The sequence below is a fragment of the Salvelinus fontinalis genome, chromosome 16 (assembly GCF_029448725.1).
Source record: "Salvelinus fontinalis isolate EN_2023a chromosome 16, ASM2944872v1, whole genome shotgun sequence".
Lineage (NCBI taxonomy): Eukaryota > Metazoa > Chordata > Actinopteri > Salmoniformes > Salmonidae > Salvelinus > Salvelinus fontinalis.
The window spans coordinates 1,385,974-1,404,030 of record NC_074680.1 but is presented as its reverse complement, the minus strand read 5'-3'; the positions used below and the strand labels follow the sequence as shown (position 1 = coordinate 1,404,030).

At 42.3% G+C, this 18,057-nt stretch overlaps 1 protein-coding gene across 9 annotated transcripts in view; it reads left to right on the top strand.

Moving 5' to 3' along the window:
• LOC129812510 (leucine-rich repeat and fibronectin type-III domain-containing protein 2) overlaps positions 1–18,057 on the top strand; it is a 277,699-nt gene that overhangs the window by 113,664 nt on the left and 145,978 nt on the right. For 3 of the 9 annotated variants that reach the window (XM_055864126.1, XM_055864129.1, XM_055864125.1), the window contains exon 3: positions 13,815–13,997. The exons of the other annotated variants lie outside the window; for them this stretch is intronic. The gene's annotated coding sequence lies outside the window, so the exon portion shown is untranslated. The remainder of the gene's footprint in view (positions 1–13,814; positions 13,998–18,057) is intronic. 9 annotated transcript variants of the gene reach the window in all.

Sequence of the window (18,057 nt, the reverse complement as noted above, 5' to 3'; positions counted from 1 at the left end):
CGGCTCTGGCAGATCCTGACTGACAACTGGCTCTAGCGGCTCCTGACTGACTATCGGCTCTGACGGCTCGGGACAGACGGGCGGCTCTAATGGCTCGGGACAGACGGATGGCTCTAATGGCTCGGGACAGACGGATGGCTCAGACGGCGCTGGGGAGACGGATGGCTCTGACGTCGCTGGGGAGACGGAAGGCTCAGACGGCGCTGTGGAGACGGATGGCTCAGACGGCGCTGGGGTGACGGATGGCTCAGACGGCGCTGGGGAGACGGATGGCTCAGACGGCGCTGGGAAGACGGATGGCTCAGACGGCGCTGGGAAGACGGATGGCTCAGACGGCGCTGGGGAGACGGATGGCTCAGATGGCGCTGCGGAGACGGATGGCTCAGACGGCGCTGGGGAGACGGATGGCTCAGATGGCGCTGCGGAGACAGATGGCTCAGACTGCTCCTGTCTGGCGGAAGGCTTTGGCTGCTACTGTCTGGCGGAAGGCTCTGTAGGCTCATGGCAGACGGGCAGCTTTGCAGGCTCATGGCAGACAGGCAGTTCATGCGCCGTTGGGCAGACGGCAGACTCTGGCCGGCTGAGACGCACTGTAGGCCTGGTGCGTGGTGCCGGAACTGGAGGCACCGGACAGGAGACACGCACTTCAAGCCTAGTGCGGGGAGCAGGGACAGGGCACACTGACCTCTCGAAGCGCACTATATGCCTGGTGCGTGGTACCGGACTGAGGGCACGCACCTCAGGACGAGTGCGGGGAGAAACAGTGTGCACAGGACTTAGGAGACGCACAGGTGGCTTAGTGCGTGGTGCCGGAACTGGAGGCACTGGGCTGGAGACACGCACCATAGGGAGAGTGCGTGGAGGAGGAACAGGGCTCTGGAAACGCACTGGAAGCCTGGTGCGTAGTGTAGGCACTGGGGTTACTGGGCTGGGGCGGGGAGGTCCCGGAAATACCGGACCGTGCAGGCGTACTGCCTCTTTTGAGCACCGAGCCTGCCCAACCTTACCTGGTTGAATGCTCCCCGTCGCCCGACCAGTGCGGGGAGGTGGAATAACCCGCACCGGGCTATGTAGGCGAACCGGGGACACCATGCGTAAGGCTGGTGCCATGTAAGCCGGCCCAAGGAGACGTACTGGTGGCCAGATATGTAGGGCCGGCTTCATGACATTTGGCTCAATGCCCAATCTAGCCCTACCAGTGCGGGGAGGTGGAATAACCCGCACTGGGCTATGCACTCGTACAGGAGACACCGTGCGCTCTACTGCGTAACACGGCGCCTGCACGTACTCCCGCTCTCCACGGTAAGCCTGGGAAGTGGGCGCAGGTCTCCTACCTGCCCTTGGCCCACTACCTCTTAGCCCCCCCCCAAGAAATGTTTGGGTGGTACTCACGGGCTTTTCGGGCTTCCGTGCAAGACGCGTCCCCTCATAACACCGGTTTTGGGCTTGATATTCCGGTCTCCAGCCTTGCTTCCTTGCTGCCTCCTCATATCTCCGCCTCTCTGCTTTCGCTGCCTCCAGCTCAGCTTTGGGGCGGCGATATTCCCCTGGTTGAGCCCAAGGACCTTTTCCATCCAGTTCATCCTCCCAAGTCCAGTAGTCCTGTGTATATTCCTGCATGAACTCACGCCGCTTGGTTCTGGATATTTGGTGGGTGGTTCTGTAACGGCGGTCCTCCTCCTCTTCAACCGAAAAGGAGGAGTAGTGAGGGAACCAAAATGCAGCGGAGTTTGAAGACATATTTATTAAACAATACGGAAAAACACTAAACGAAATACACTTGGATAAACTAACAAAATAACAAACGGTGTAGACAGATCTGGACGACGGACTCACATAACACACGAGAACGCACAAACAGGGAAAATAGACTACACAAAATGACGATGTACAAAAACAAACCGAACAGTCCCGTATGGTGCGACAAACCCTGACACAGGAGACAACCACCCACAACGAACACTGTGAAACAACCTACCTAAATATGACTCTCAATTAGAGGAACGCCAAACACCTGCCTCTAATTAAGAGCCATACCAGGCAACCCTTAAACCAACATAGAAACAGAAAACATAGAATGCCCACCCAAACTTACGTCCTGACCAACTAACACATACAACAAACTAACAGAAATAGGTCAGGAACGTGACATATTTGTCCACCAACACCAGTAGCTATCACCAATTCGGCTAAACTAAGATATTGATAGCCACTAACCAAGAAAAAAACTCATCAGATGACAGTCTGATAACATATTTATGGTATAGGATAGGTTTTGTTAGAAAAATGTGCATATTTCAGGTAGATGTCATAGTTTACAATTGCACCCACCGTCACAAATGGACTAGAATAAATATATAGAGCAACGTGTTTACCTAATTACTAATCATCAAACATTTCGTAAAAATACACAGCATACACTAATCGAAAGACACAGATCCTGTGAATACAGACAATATTTCAGATTTTCTAAGTGTCTTACAGCGAAAACACAATAAATCGTTATATTAGCATACCACATGTGCAAACGTTACCAGAGCATTGATTCTAGCCAAAGAGAGCGATAACGTAAACATCGCCAAAATATATTAATTTTTTCACTAACCTTCTCAGAATTCTTCCGATGACACTCCTGTAACATCATATTACACAATCCATATACAGTTTGTTCGAAAATGTGCATATTTAGCCACCAAAATCATGGTTAGACAATGACAAAAGTTGCCCAGCTGGTCAGACAATGTCGTGCGCCATTTTAGACAGTGATCTAGCCGTATACATAAATACTCATAAACGTGACTAAAAAATATAGGGTGGACAGCGATTGATAGACAATTTAATTCTTAATACAATCGCTGATTTACATTTTTTAAATGATCCTTACTTTTCAATACAGTTTGCGCCAAGCGAAGCTACGTCAAACAAGATGGCGCCCTAAGCGATTAACATTTCTCGACAGAAACACGATTTATCATAATAAATTGTTCCTACTTTGAGCTGTTTTTCCATCAGAATCTTGGGCAAAGAATCCTTTCTTGGGTCTAATCGTCTTTTGGTCGAAAGCTGTCCTCTTGCCATGTAGAAATGCCCATTGCGTTCGGCATGAACTGGAACCGTGCCCAGAGATTCACAGTGTCTCAGAAATAAATGTCCCAAAATCGCACTAAACGGAAATAAATTGCTATAAAACGGTTTAAATTAAATTGTTGCCAGCAGAGCTGGTTAGGCTGTTTTCATGTTATCCAGAGGTAAACAAATCATCGGTCAGAGCGTCAAGTGTGCGCACCGAGAGCAAAACTAGATGGGTGGCGCTAAAGCTTAAGAGGGTGTGAACGATGCTAAATGGGTGTAGACAAAGAAGAGCTCTTCACTAGATACCAAAACATTCAAAGGCAATTTTTCTCAAAAGTGAGTTTACAAGTTGATCAACTTTCAAAGCAGAATTCCTGTTCCTCAAGTGCAGTGTATGATATACCATTTTGTAGCTCTGAGTCTCTATTTTTATCCAATGGAAGAAAAAAAACATTTCACTACATAAGACCGAAGCCTGGTGTTGAGTTACAAAATAATCACGGTTTTCAATTTCGTTTTGATTTTTGAAACATTAAATTCATTACTAAATAGAGCTTAATGGGAATTCCAAAGCCAAAAATAGTGAGCATTCAATTGCCAAAACATACAAATATTCCATTGTCTCTGTTAGGTCCACAATGGGTAGTCCCCAATAGAACAATTGGAAGTTACTATGAAATAAAACATGTTTCAGTTGTGTATATGAATAATTTTTTTTTTGATTACGTTATTATTATTCATTCCTTAAAGCAGCGTTTCTTAAAGTATGGGTCGCAACGTAATTTTTTCATTAATTACTGGAATTGATTTAGCCAAGTGCGACTGCGAACTCGGGTTCAGTGCGCTCTCTGCTTAGCAGCAGTCCCTGCTACGTTTGGCAGCTGCGCGAGTGGGAGAGGCAGAGGGAGATGCCAGTGTGCTTTGCGGTTTATCTGATCTTTCTAACTGCAGTTTTCTTGAAGATCACTCGTCATGAAATGGACTCATGCTAGCCACAATTTCTGACTGAGCTCAATCGTGAAACGCAAATACAGTGACTTTTTGTCTCTTTCATACAAACTTTGAGAAATAATGAGGAGCGCCCCACAATGTGTTTTGTGTGGGGATGTGCTTAGTAATGAGTCTCTCGAAACGAACAAATTATTAAAACGACATGCCCTGATCAATCGTCCAGGCACAACATGACGGTAAACCCAGGGAGTTCTTTCAGAACAGGGCAGAACGCTTCAGGAAACAGTGCTTCAAAAGTGGAAAAGTAAGTCAACTAACAAGGCATTGTTGTCATTTCATAACAGCAGAAATAAGGGAGTACTATCTCTCAAGGTAATAGATGTGAGTTTCTCTTTCAAACGATCCTCTGGCCGTGTAACATTACACAGCTAATAGCTAGCGTTAGCCAAAGAAAGCTAACTAGCTACTGATAGTGCAACCCTAAGAAACAGTACAGATGAAGATAAAACGATCAGGCCTACTGTACATTTTACTGTAGAAACGATTGTTGAAAACAAGTCTAGGTTGGAACTGTTGCTGTTACAAGTAATGATTTTTGTTCTGGACTGGAATAAACTGATTGAAGCAAGATTATTTTTGAGGCACACACTCACACAGTTCTGGGTTGCTCATCTGCAGCAGGAAGCAGTCTCCTGCCTGACTGAGAAAGCAGTAAGATGTTCTGATCCAGTTTGGCACCACATACCTATGCAAATCAGGGTAGATGCTGAGCATGACCTCAGTGTTACACTGTCAAAAACTGAGCCCAGAATAGACATGATTGTTGAAAACTTCAACCAGCCAAACACCTCTCATTAGGACTGTGTGTATGTGTGTGTTTTCTGGTCTACATCTGTGTGATGTGATCAATCCTTTTATTCCAGTTCAGAATAAAACTTATGTATTTTAACAGCAACAGTTCCAACCTAGACTTTCTATCAACAATAATTTATACATTGAAATGTACAGTAGGCCTGATACCTTTTTATCTGTACTGTTACTTAGGGTTGCGCAATCAAAAAGCTTGTGTGTGTGTGTGTTCTGTTATACATCTGTGTGATGTGATCAATTCATTTATTCCAGTTCAGAATTAAAATGCTTTATTGTATTTTAACAGCAACAGTTCCAACCTGCCTGACCCCTTGACCTCTGCCTTTAACCCCCAACATAGTCTGTGAAAAAGAAGTACCACACAAACTATACATGGATATTGGTCCAAGACCTTGTCCTTATTTTATTTTTGTCCCTCAACTAGGACTAAGCCTTTGAGTTTCATTTAGGTGTGGGTGTTTTTAAATGGGGATTTTTTTTTAAACATTTTTTTTTTTATATTGCATTATTTTTTGGCATAATGGCAATGGAATGTACCGATATGTAGGTATAGTTGCATATTTTCCTAAACTTGGGTCCCAGGAAAAGACAGATTTTCTCATTTGGGTCCCAGGCTGAAAAAGTGTAAGAACACCAGCCCTATCAGATTGTAGGTTATATCTATGTGCCGCTGTACCCAGGGAAAACAAGTCTTTATATTCCACACAGTGTTTTCACAAAGACAGCATAATTACAATCCTGGAGACATAGAACTTCAGCAAAACCGCCTTGAAGTGTTAATTCTTTCTCTTCAATTGTGTACAATACACTGTCACTCTTATCTAGTCTGCTGGCTGGCTCAGACACTGGCCTCTGAAGGTGTTTCAGGGAGAACGCAAGGGGAGTGTTGAGGGAGGCTTCCCCAGTGCCTGTGTTCTGACAGGACCTCTTTGCTTCAGGTAGCCATTTTCTGATCCGAAGCCCATTACTTGGAGTACAAGCGGACTAGCGGAGCCGCGATTCACATGCACAAACGCACACATGATACTTCGATGTCATTAAGTGGGACAATCTGTAATTCCATAGAGCCTTTTGACATTACGTTTTGTATATTTAGCTTGTATATTCTCTACAGTACATGTTTGTAAGTGAAATGCTATTGGAGCTGTGTTTTTCAAAAAGGTACCACTTAATACCAAGGTGGAAATGTATTTATTAAAATGAGCACTGTTCCCTTTTTTAATTCGTGCAGTGTGGCAAAACCCCAAATATTTTTCTTCATCAGGTAGAACAGTAGCCAAACGAGTTGTCTTCATGCACATTGCGTCGGTAGCAGACACTTTTATCATGACTGCTTGGGACCATGCCACTGGGGCTTTGCTTGGAGTGCCTGACAGCCTAGTGGAGACTGAAATGGGTTTTTAAGTCTGAAAGCTAGCCCAGAAAATACAGTGCTCTCATGGCCATATATTTGATTCTGAAACCAGACATCCCTGAAGGCTTCGTACACCACTGACTTGAGATATACTGCATGCAACTAAGGTTGTCCTAAATTGGGCACCGCAAAGGTATGTTATGTTAATCAGTTCATTACGTTTCAAAAAAATAATAATTTAGTTTTAACACTTCATAATGCACCCCATTTTCAAAACACAGGTGTCATTTGCAACACTTTTCGAACAATAACAGAGTGAGAGAGGTTACAGTGAACTCAAAAGATGGCGTGGCCTTTTGAAATGTCGCCCTTTGTCATCTCTGAAGACTGACCTTCCAGCACAGGAGAACAATGTCAGTGTGGTAACCACCCACACGGTGAGTTGATAAGTTGCAATAGACCCTGTACTAGGAGAGGAATACTCTCGTAATAGTAGGCAGTGGTGGAATCTAACGCTGCACCTTGTCAGGTTGGTGCATGAAAAGCTGTTTAAATGTAAAAGGTGTAACTCATTGTGTAATCCTCTCATAGTCTATGGATTGTTCTACTCTGGTGGCTCTCTGTGTGATTAGAATGAGCAAACTACAAAGCAACCACAAACCCATTTGGTTTGGGGTGTTGCTCCTTCATTTGCATCTGCTGATCAGTCTCAATCAACAGTCACAGTTGTATAGGCTAATGTCATACATTGGGCTTGTTTTAAAATTTTAGGATGTTTTGTTGCACAGAAATCCACAGTGCTTCGGATGACTGGCTGCTGTATAGGCTAATGTCATATGTTGGTCTTGTTTTAGAATTGTATTGTTGCACCAAAAAAAAAACATTTTCAAAACCAAAATGCATTAGAGACCATATTAGAACCTAAACCAGGATGACAGAAAACACGATATAAAATCAATTTCAGATGAGGTTTATAATCTTTACTCATGTGTTCCTTCTGCTTTAAACACAGATGATAGAATCATCGGGAGGTGTTTAATTAGGTTATTTTGTGGAATAGGATTCCAAATCACATCGTTACAGGGCTCCATTGGATTCTGTTTAAAACGTTTTCCATTTTCAGTGCATAAATTCTCATGTTTTATGGGACTACGGGGCTCAAATTCCTCAGTCAATTATATGGCTTCATAATATTTATTGTATGTAAATAAGACTATAAATACACCAGATTCATCATGCCGGTGAAATGTACAATACTTGCACAATACTCCCCATTATTCCAACAGTCGCACACTCATTCACTCTCTCCCTCTTTTTAGGTCCAACACACCACACACACACACACACACACACACAAACACCTCCCTCTCGGTTCTCATGCACACACACTGCCTGTTCTCTATTCTCACAAGATGACTTGCCTGCAGAACTGCTTGATACTGGGTAAAATACCATTATGATGATCAGGTGGAGTGAGTTTGAGGCTGGGTAGCGAATTATAACTTGATGCACAGCAGGTTTCTCTCCCACACATTAATTATGCGTCAACCCACACTCACTCAACAGGTAAACAGTACAATGCTAACCACAGTTTGACCACCCCCCGTGGCGAATGCACTGTGCTGTAGAAACAATTTGTTGGCATTAAAATAACTGACAGAGTGACGCACAATGCTGTGAAAGGACATCAACGTTGTTACAGATTAATTATATATTATGTAGCCTTCTGTACAGAGGGGTATACTACGAAGCAATCTAGATCTACTCAGGGTTTTCTAAAGCTTCGGTTAGCTTCCCATTCCAGCTCAGGCTTCATCCGTACTACGACGGCGGATATTGCTTGTCCGCCTGCCACTAGCTCTAGCAGGCTTGTAACTGTGTGTGCATGTCACACGTGGCTAGTCGAACTGTTTACTGAGACAATGCTGAAACATCAATCTGTTGGCAAGTCAGTGCCACATTTTACATTTGTGCCAAAAACAAAAAGGCTTCCTCACAGAAAGGCTTCCCCAAAAATCTTCTAAATTAAATGTTAACTGCAAAGTAGGCAGAATGGTATAATTATTGGGATCAATCGGGTGGGCATTTGTTTTGCCAACTCCATCATCACATGTGCAGTACACATTGCTAGCCAAAAACATTCCTCTCTCACTAGGTGCACACTTAAATGAAAGAATTACACACAAAAAATGTATTTTGGTGTGATTTATCCATTGACATGAACTCTATAAATAATTTACATTTTGACAGTGAACATTTTGGAAAATACAAAGAAATACAACATTTAAGAAGTTAAATCCCTAACTGGTCCATTAACTATTGGCTTTCTCCCTCCCTCCCTCCCAACCACATGTATAGCATATGCTTCTATATTGTGCTCACACATAGCCCTCTAATAAGGCCAATGCTTTGATACCTCGGTACACCAGACTGCCTGTGTGGAGCTTTCTCTTACATCAGTCCCGACACCATAAGGTGACTTGTGGGAGAGGCTGCTTTGAAGACGTCACCCATTTGCATTCAAAGGAACGGGTTGGGCCAAACCGACTGATGCTTGGATTAAAACTTAACCAACAGCAGGGCAGGGCGACGTGCGGCCCATTCTCATGACCCACAAGTCTTTGAGAAACCTCATTTGCACCCATAATGCCACATGTAAATCCCCTCTGATATAATACCATAAGATATTCACCAACCTGTCATGTCATTATGGCGACAGTGTTTGCATAAAGAAATTGGATCTTTTTAGAAGGCTACTTACTTCCTGTACTTTGCAGATTTTTTTACTCAGTTGAAAAGTACAAAGCCAGCGCAAGGGCATGGGAAAGACAAAGACAACAACAGCTGATATTGCTGCCGCTTAACTGATTTCGTACTTTTATTACTGTCGCAATCTTTCTGATGCAGTTTGGCTAAAGATGAATATGCACTCAATGCAAGGGCGGAACAAAGACAAAGTAAACAAAACTGTTAATTTTAGTTTAATTGATTTCATGCTTATTTGACGGTATAGAGTCGGCTGCTACTTAGCTACAATCCATGCTAGCATCAGCCAAGTGAACATGACTCAGGGCTTGGCTGCAGAGTTTGCTTGGCTGCTGGATTTGTTTTTGCTGTTAATTGTCTGCTTGTGGTTCTGCTGCTGATTAGCAAAACCGGATAAAAATTAAATGAAAGCCTGCAATGTGCGATATGGATGACATAAACATGAAATTGTAAACATCTGAATTTTGGTTGAACTTTTACAGGTCCGCGCTTGTTTGGTAGCAAACAATGCCCAGCCTTGGACAAGGCACTGAGCTGACTTTGGGCTATAGAGAGATATTCCGTGGAATTCTTGGTGGCATTCACTTGAGGTGTTGTACCACAATGGCTTCATGACATAGTAATTTGTCTGACACTGTCATGTCATGGCTGTTTTAAAACTCAATATTTTCTCTGCATTATCCCAATACAATGTAAAATGTCCCTGGTGAGGCATCTGAAGAGAAATAAATGTCACTCTGCAATACGTTTTATTAGGGGTAGATCAGCTTTGTTATTGCAGATACACTACATATACAAAAGTATGTGGACACCCCTTCAAATTAGAGGATTCGGGCTATTTCAGCCACATCCGTTGCTGACAGGTTTATAAAATCGAGTACACAGCCATGCAATCTCCATAGAGAAACATTGGCAGTAGAATGGCCTTACTGAGGAGCTCCGTGACTTTCAACGTGCGACCGTCATAGGATGCCACCTTTCCAACAAGTCAGTTCGTCAAATTTCTGGCCTGCTAGAGCTACTGTAAGTGCTGTTATTGTGAAGCGGAAACGTATAGGAGCAACAACGGCTCAGCCGCGAAGTGGCCACACAAGCTCACAGAACGGGACCACCGAGTGGTCTGTCCTCGATTGCTACACTCAATACCTAGTTCCAAACTGCCTCTGGAATCAACTTCAGCACAATATCTGTTTGTCGGGAGCTTAATGAAATGGGTTTCCATGGCCGAGCAGCCGCACAGAAGCCTAAGATCACCATGCGCAATGCCAAACGTCGGCTGGCGTGGTGTAAAGCTTGCCGCCATTGGACGCTGGAGCAGTAGAAATGCGTTCTCTGGAGTGATGAATCAAGGTTCACCATCTGGGATTGGTGGATGCCAGGAGAACGCTACCTGCCCCAATGCACAGTGCCAACTGTAAAGTTTGGTCCAAGTAAATGTTGAATTATTTTTGCCCTTCAGCAAAAAAACAGCTATATAAGGGTAGTACCAAAAGAAGTGATCTAATAATTCTGTCTATTTGCAGCAAAATTTGCAGACCTGGGATTGTTGCATCCCTCATATATACACTGCTCAAAAAAATAAAGGGAACACTTAAACAACACAATGTAACTCCAAGTCAATCACACTTCTGTGAAATCAAACTGTCCACTTAGGAAGCAACACTGATTGACAATAAATTGCACATGCTGTTGTGCAAATGGAATAGACAAAAGGTGGAAATTATAGGCAATTAGCAAGACACCCCCAATAAAGGAATGGTTCTGCAGGTGGTGACCACAGACCACTTCTCAGTTCCTATGCTTCCAGGCTGATGTTTTGGTCACTTTTGAATTCTGGCGGTGCTTTCACTCTAGTGGTAGCATGAGACGGAGTCTACAACCCACACAAGTGGCTCAGGTAGTGCAGTTCATCCAGGATGGCACATCAATGCGAGCTGTGGCAAAAAGGTTTGCTGTGTCTGTCAGCGTAGTGTCCAGAGCATGGAGGCGCTACCAGGAGACAGGCCAGTACATCAGGAGACGTGGAGGAGGCCGTAGGAGGGCAACAACCCAGCAGCAGGACCGCTACCTCCGCCTTTCTGCAAGGAGGTGCACTTATTTTTAAGCCCTAGATTTCAAGCCCGTTGATATTATTGTTGGATCTGATTTTAATACTTAACATTTCCATGGCCATAATAAATATGCCGATAATGGACAGCCTTGTTTTACTTCTCTTGAAAATGTAATCGTTTCTGAGAAGTAGCCATTATTTACTATTTTATAGCTCGAGTAACTATACAAAACTTTAACCCATTGTATAAGAGATTCTTCAAAATGAAAATGATAACGTACGACTGGAATTTATATATAAATGCCTAGACCAAAGGCCTTTTCAAAGTCAGCTATGAATACCTGTAGTATACAATACGACACACTAGTATTCCTCGATCATGTGTTGAACTTACTATAGAGTTTTGTAGCATACTGTAGAATACTATAGCGATAATACAGTATACTGCAGACTGCAAAAAATACTACAGTAAATACTACAGTAATGTCTGCAAAAAAACAGTAACTACAGTAACTTCTAAAGTACAGTGCCTTCAAGAAATATTCAGACCACTTTTTCCACATTTTGTTGCGTTACAGCCTTATTCTAAAATTAATTAAATAATTGTTTCCCCTCATCAATCAATACAAAATACCACACAATGACAAAGCAAAATCAGGTTTTTGGAATTTTTGCTAATTTATATATATATATTTTAACAAAAAATCTCATTTAAGTAAGTATGCAGGCCCTTTACTCAGTACTTTGTTGAAGCACTTTTGGCAGTGATTACGGCATCGAGTCTTCTTGGGTATGATGTTACAAGCTTGGCACACCTGTATTTGGGGAGTTTCTCCCATTCTTCTCTGCAGGTCCTCTCAAGCTCTGTCAGGTTGGATGGGGAGCGTTGCTGCAAAGCAATTTTCAGGTCTCTCCAGATGCTCTCCACCAGCTCTAGGAAGAGTCTTAGTGGTTCCAAACATCTTTAATTTAAGAATGATGGAGGCCACTGTGTTCTTGGGGACCTTCAATGTTGCAGAATATTTGGGTACCCTTCCCTAGACCTGTTGTAACGGCTGTCTCTCTCCTCATCCTCGGACGAGGTGAGGAGAGAAGGATCTTCAGACCAAAATGCAGCTTGAGGGAAATAAGCCATCTTTTTATTTATAACGAAGATGGCAAAACAAAACACTTTCAAAAATACAAAAAACAAGAAAACGACGTAGACGAAACCTGAACATAAACTTACATAACTAACACGTAACACTTACGGACAGGAAACATACTACATCGAAACAAAACGAAACGAACAACCGAAACAATCCCGTATGGTGTAAGACATAACACAGACACAGGAGACAATCACCCACAAACAAACAGTGAGAACGCCCTACCTAAATATGACTCTTAATTAGAGGAAAACGCAAACCACCTGCCTCTAATCAAGAGCCATACCAGGCAACCCAAAACCAACATAGAAACAGATAACATAGACTGCCCACCCAAAACTAACGCCCTGACCAATTACACATACAAAAACAACATAAAACTGGTCAGGACCGTTACACCTGTGCCTTGACACAATCCTGTCTCGGAGCTCTACGGACAATTCCTTTGACCTCATTGCTTGGTTTTTGCTCTGACATGCACTGTCAACTCTGGGACCTTTTTATAGACAGTTGTGTGCCTTTACAAGTACTGTCAAATCAAATTAATTTACCACAGGCGGACTCCAATCAAGTTGTAGACACATCAAAGATAATCAATGGAAACAGGATGCACCTGAGCTCAATTTCGAATCTCATATTAAAGGGTCTGAATACTTAGGTATTTCTGTTTTCAATGTTTTTATACATTTGGTAAAATTTCTAAACCTGTTTTCGGTTTGTCATTATGCGGTATTGTGTGTAGATTGTTGAGCATTGTTGAGCTGTAATATAACAAGATGTGGTAAAAGTCAAGGGGTCTGAATACTTTCCAAAGGCACTGTATACAGGGAGTACCAGTATCAGATCAATGTGCAGAGGTACAAGGTATTTGAGGTACATACAGTATGTACATGAAGGCAGGGTAAAGTGACCTGGCATAAGGATAGATACGAGTAAAATAAAGAACAGAGCAACAGCAGCAAATGACGAATGTAAAAGTTTGTGTGTGTGATGCGTATGTATGCGTGTTTGTGTTGTGTGATGTGCGTATGTAGAGTATGTCCACGTGTGTGGGTTTTGTGTGGGAATGTCAATGTAGTGTGTGTGAATGAGTGTGTATATGGTTTGTATATCAAGTTGAGTGAGTGTGCTTAGTGTCAATGCAAGATAGTTACCATTTAATTGAATATTTAGCAGTCTGGCTATTAAGCAGTCTTATGGCTTGGGAGTAGAAACTGTCTTGGAGCCTGTTGTTCTGAGAGCCGATGCTCCGGTACTGTTCGCCGAACGGTAGCAGAGTGAACACTCTATGGCTTGGGTGGCTGGAGTCTTCTGCAATTTTTCGGGCCTTCCTCTGACACCGCCCGATATAGAGGTACTGGATGGCACGGAGCGCGGCCCCAGAGATGTTCTGGGCTGTCCTCACCACCCTCTGTATTGCTTTGTGAACATCTAAAGTATGAATCACTTATTAGAGCGGGCATTATATCTTATAGCCCAATGCTTGCACAAGTTCAAAACTAATGAATTCTGTCTGGGAGCAATCAGGAAGTGGATAACATAATCAGTAATAAGGTGTTCTCTCCTCTCACTTATCCTAACTTGGTTGGTTTGTTCCTTTCAGGTGACCCGAAGGACGTAACCGGAAGGAAGTGACAGTAGAACGTCAACTAACAGCAGAAAATAATGACAGCTATTCAGGAATGAAGGTTGGAACAGGATGACCGCCAATGATGATTAACATTAAAAGGAGTATGAGGCCGACTACCAGACCGAAGCAACTTTCCATCTAACCCCATCTCACTCTGTAAGTACATAAAATCAACAATATACAAACACACTATCACCTAACACACTCATACTTTACAGTTCACTTACGGTGCATTCGGAAAGTATTCAGACCCCTTGACTTTTTCCACATTTTGTTACGTAACAGCCTTATTCTAAAATGGATGAAAACATGTTTTCCCCTCAATCTACACAAACTACATGCATTCAAAATAAAAAAGAAATACCTTATTTATTAAGTATTCAGGCCCTTTGCTATGAGACTCGAAATTGAGCTCAGGTGTATCCTGTTTCCATTGATCATCCTTGAGATGTTTCTACAACTTGATTGGAGTCCACCTGTGGTAAATTCAATTGATTGGACAAGATTTGGAAAGGCACACACCTGTCTATAAAAAGGTCCCAGAGTTGACAGTGCATGTCAGAGAAAAACAAGCAATGAGGTTGAAGGAATTGTCCGTAGAGATCCGAGACAGGTATGTGACAATGCACAGATTTTCAGAAGGGTACCAAAACATTTCTGCAGCATTGAAGGTCCCCAAGAACACAGTGTCCTCCATCATTCTTAAATGGAAGAAGTTTGGAACCACAAAGACTCTTCCTAGAGCTGGCCGCCTGGCAAAACTGAGCAATCAGGGGAGAAGGTCCTTGGTCAGGGAGGTGACAAAGATCCCGATGGTCACTTTGATAGAGGTCTAGAGTTCCTCTGTGGAGATGGGAGAACCTTCAAGAAGGACAACCATCTCTTTAGCAGTCCACCAATCAGGCCTTTATGGTAGAGTGGCCAGACGGAAGCCACTCCTCAGTAAAAGGCACATGACAGCCCCCTTGGAGTTTGCCAATAGGAACTTAAGGGACTCTCAGTTCATGAAAAACAAGATTCTCTGGTCTGATAAAACCAAGATTGAACTCTTTGGCCTGAATTCCAAGCGTCACGTCTGGAGGAAACCTGGCTCAATCCCTACGGTGAAGCATGGTAGTGGAAGCATCATGCTGTGGGGGTGTTTTTCAGCGGCAGTGACTGGGAGACTAGGCAGAATTGAGGAAAAGATGGATGTAGCAGAGAGAGTACAGAGATCCTTGATGAAAATCTGCTCCAGAGCGCTTAGGACCTCAGACTGGGGTGAAGGTTCACCTTCCAACAGGACAACGACCCTAAGCACACAGCCAAGACAACACAGGAGTGGCTTCAGGACACATCTCTGAATGTCCTTGAGTGAATGACATCAGAAGATCTATATTAATATATTGTAGTTAGCTTGAATTGTGTGATTGCATTCTATTTATTTTTTAAATCATTTGGTTGGTTTGTACTGGAGGATTGGCAGCATGTGTCCGCAAATCATTTGATTTGTACTTAACCTTTCAATTCTATTTAAGCATTTCCTTCTGATTATGTAACCATTTGAAAATACAAGTTCTTAGCCAGACCCTGGACTTGAACCCGATCTAACATCTCTGGAGAAACCTCGAAATTGCTGTGCAGCAAAGCTTCCCACCGAACCTGACAGAGCTTGAGAGGATCTGCAGAGAAGAATTGGAGAAACTCCCTGAAAATACAGGTGTGCCAAGCTTGTAGCGTCATACCCAAGAAGACTCGAGGCTGTAATCACTGCCAAAGGTGCATCAACAAAGTACGGAGTAAAGGGTCTGAATACTTATATAAATGTTTTTTTTTTAATCAATTAGCAAAAATTGAGGGATGAGGGAAAAAAACAATTTCATCAATTTTAGAAGAAGGCTCTAACTTTAAAAAATTGGAAAATGTCAAGGCACTGGGACAAATATATCTTGATTAGATAAGTATTCAACCCCCTGAGTCAATACATGGTAGAATCACCTTTGGTAGTGATTACAGTTCTGAGTCCTTCTGGGTAAGTCTCTAAGAGCTTTCAACACCTCGATTGTGCAACATTTGCCCATTATTTAAACAATTCTTCAAGCTCTGTCAAGTTGGTTGTTGATTATTGCTAGACAACCATTTTCAGGTCTTGCCATAGATTTTGAAGCAGATTTAAGTTAAAACCGTAACTCGGCCGCTCATGAACATTCACTGTCTTCTTTGTAAGCAACTCCAGTGTAGATTTGGCCTTATAGTCTTGCTGAAAGGTGAATTAATTTCCCAGTGTCTCGTGGAAAGCAGCCTGAAACAGGTTTTCCTCTAGGATTTTGCCTGTACTTAGCTCCATTCTGTTTATTTTTTATCCTGAAAAACTCCCCAGTCATTAATGATTACAAGCATACCCATAACATGATGCAGCCACCACTATGCTTGAACATATGGAGAGTGGTACTCAGTAATGAGTTGTATTGGATTTGCTCCAAACATAACACTTTGTGTTCAGGAAAAAAAATGTATTGCTTTGTCATATTTTTTGCACTTACTTTAGTGCCTTTTTGCAAACAGGCTTCCTTCTTTCACTCTGTAAATTAGGTTAGATTTGTGGAGTAACTACAATTTTATTGATCCCTCAGTTTTCTTCTATCACAGCCATTAACTCTAACTATATTAAAGTCACCATTGGCCTAATGGTTAAATCCTTTGCGTGTCCTTCCTCTCCGGCAACTGAGTTAGTGACTTGGTGTAGTGATACAGCTTTAATGTATTTTTGTCGAGGTACTACGCAGCGCAGAGAGCCCCTCGCACACTCAACGTTGTTGAGATACATTGAGTTTCCTTGCAGGCCTATTTGGCTGGGAAACTGTGAAGCCAGCTGTATAGCCTATTTCTGTTCATGAGTGTAACGGCTGTCTAATGCCTCCTCCTCGGATGAGGAGGAGGAGTAAGGGTCGGACCAAAACGCAGCGTTGTATGCAGACAAAGGATATTTATTAAAGAAAGACGAAACACGAAAACTCTTACACAAACTACAAAACAACAAACGACGTAGACAGACCTGAACTTGAGAACTTACATATAGACACGAAGACCGCACAAACAGGAAAGACTAGCCAAACAAACGAAACAGTCCCGTGTGGTGCAACAGACACAAGAACAATCACCCACAAACAAACAGTGAGAACAGCCTACCTTAATATGGTTCTCAATCAGAGGAAACGTCAAACACCTGCCTCTAATTGAGAACCATATCAGGCAACACATTTAACCCAACATAGAAACACATAACATAGACTACCCACCCAGCTCACGTCCTGACCAACTAAACAAAGTAAAACAAAGGCAAATAAGGTCAGGAACGTGACACTGAGTCTTTTATTAATGAATGTGAAAACAATGTTGTGTCTGTTTGCTTATTTTCATTAAATCTTGCATAACTTATCTTTATATGGCCTAAAGTAAATATGTTCATATGGACAGACTAGTATGTGTAGGCTATAGCATAATTGAAAATGTATCAGTTATGAAAATAAAACATTTAATGCGGAAAAAAATGATCTGGTCAAAGGCCGACATTTGGACGTTTCAATTAAAAAGACTGTCACATGACTATGGAAATTGAAATATTGTGATTTTAGAGACACAAAGTAACAATAACCTATTATTAAAGGGTTAGGCTATCATTCCAATTCATTCAAGTCACAATAGTTAGCTTTGGTATAGAATGTTTATATAAAATGTCTGCCTTTTCCCCTACATTTTAACAGTCTAATTAGTCAATTTAATATAGGAAAACATCACAAAATCCATTTGGCCTATGTCGTATCATTTAGTCTCATTAGGACATTTTTGGGTGATTTCAAAAGACCAGAATATCATATTTTGAGTTGACTGAGTATACTAAATATCTATCAAAGATCTATCAACTTCAAGGCATGTGCATCTTTTAAAACTATTTTGTTACTCTCCTCATGTCTTTGTAATATGGATGAGAATGTAGTCCATTTTGTTTTGAAATTACTATTTGTCCATCTCTCCCATTTTCAATAGAAAAAATGTACGTGAGAGATTCACAAGACTATAACATTGTAATGTTGTAAAGTGCTGCCCAACCCTGGCTGGCGAGGACACAGGTGAAGCCATTGAATAAAATGAATTACAAGGAAATAATGCTTTAAAAATGCTATAGGCCTACATTGTAACCCTGTATATTTTGGACTATCCTTTCCATAACAAATGA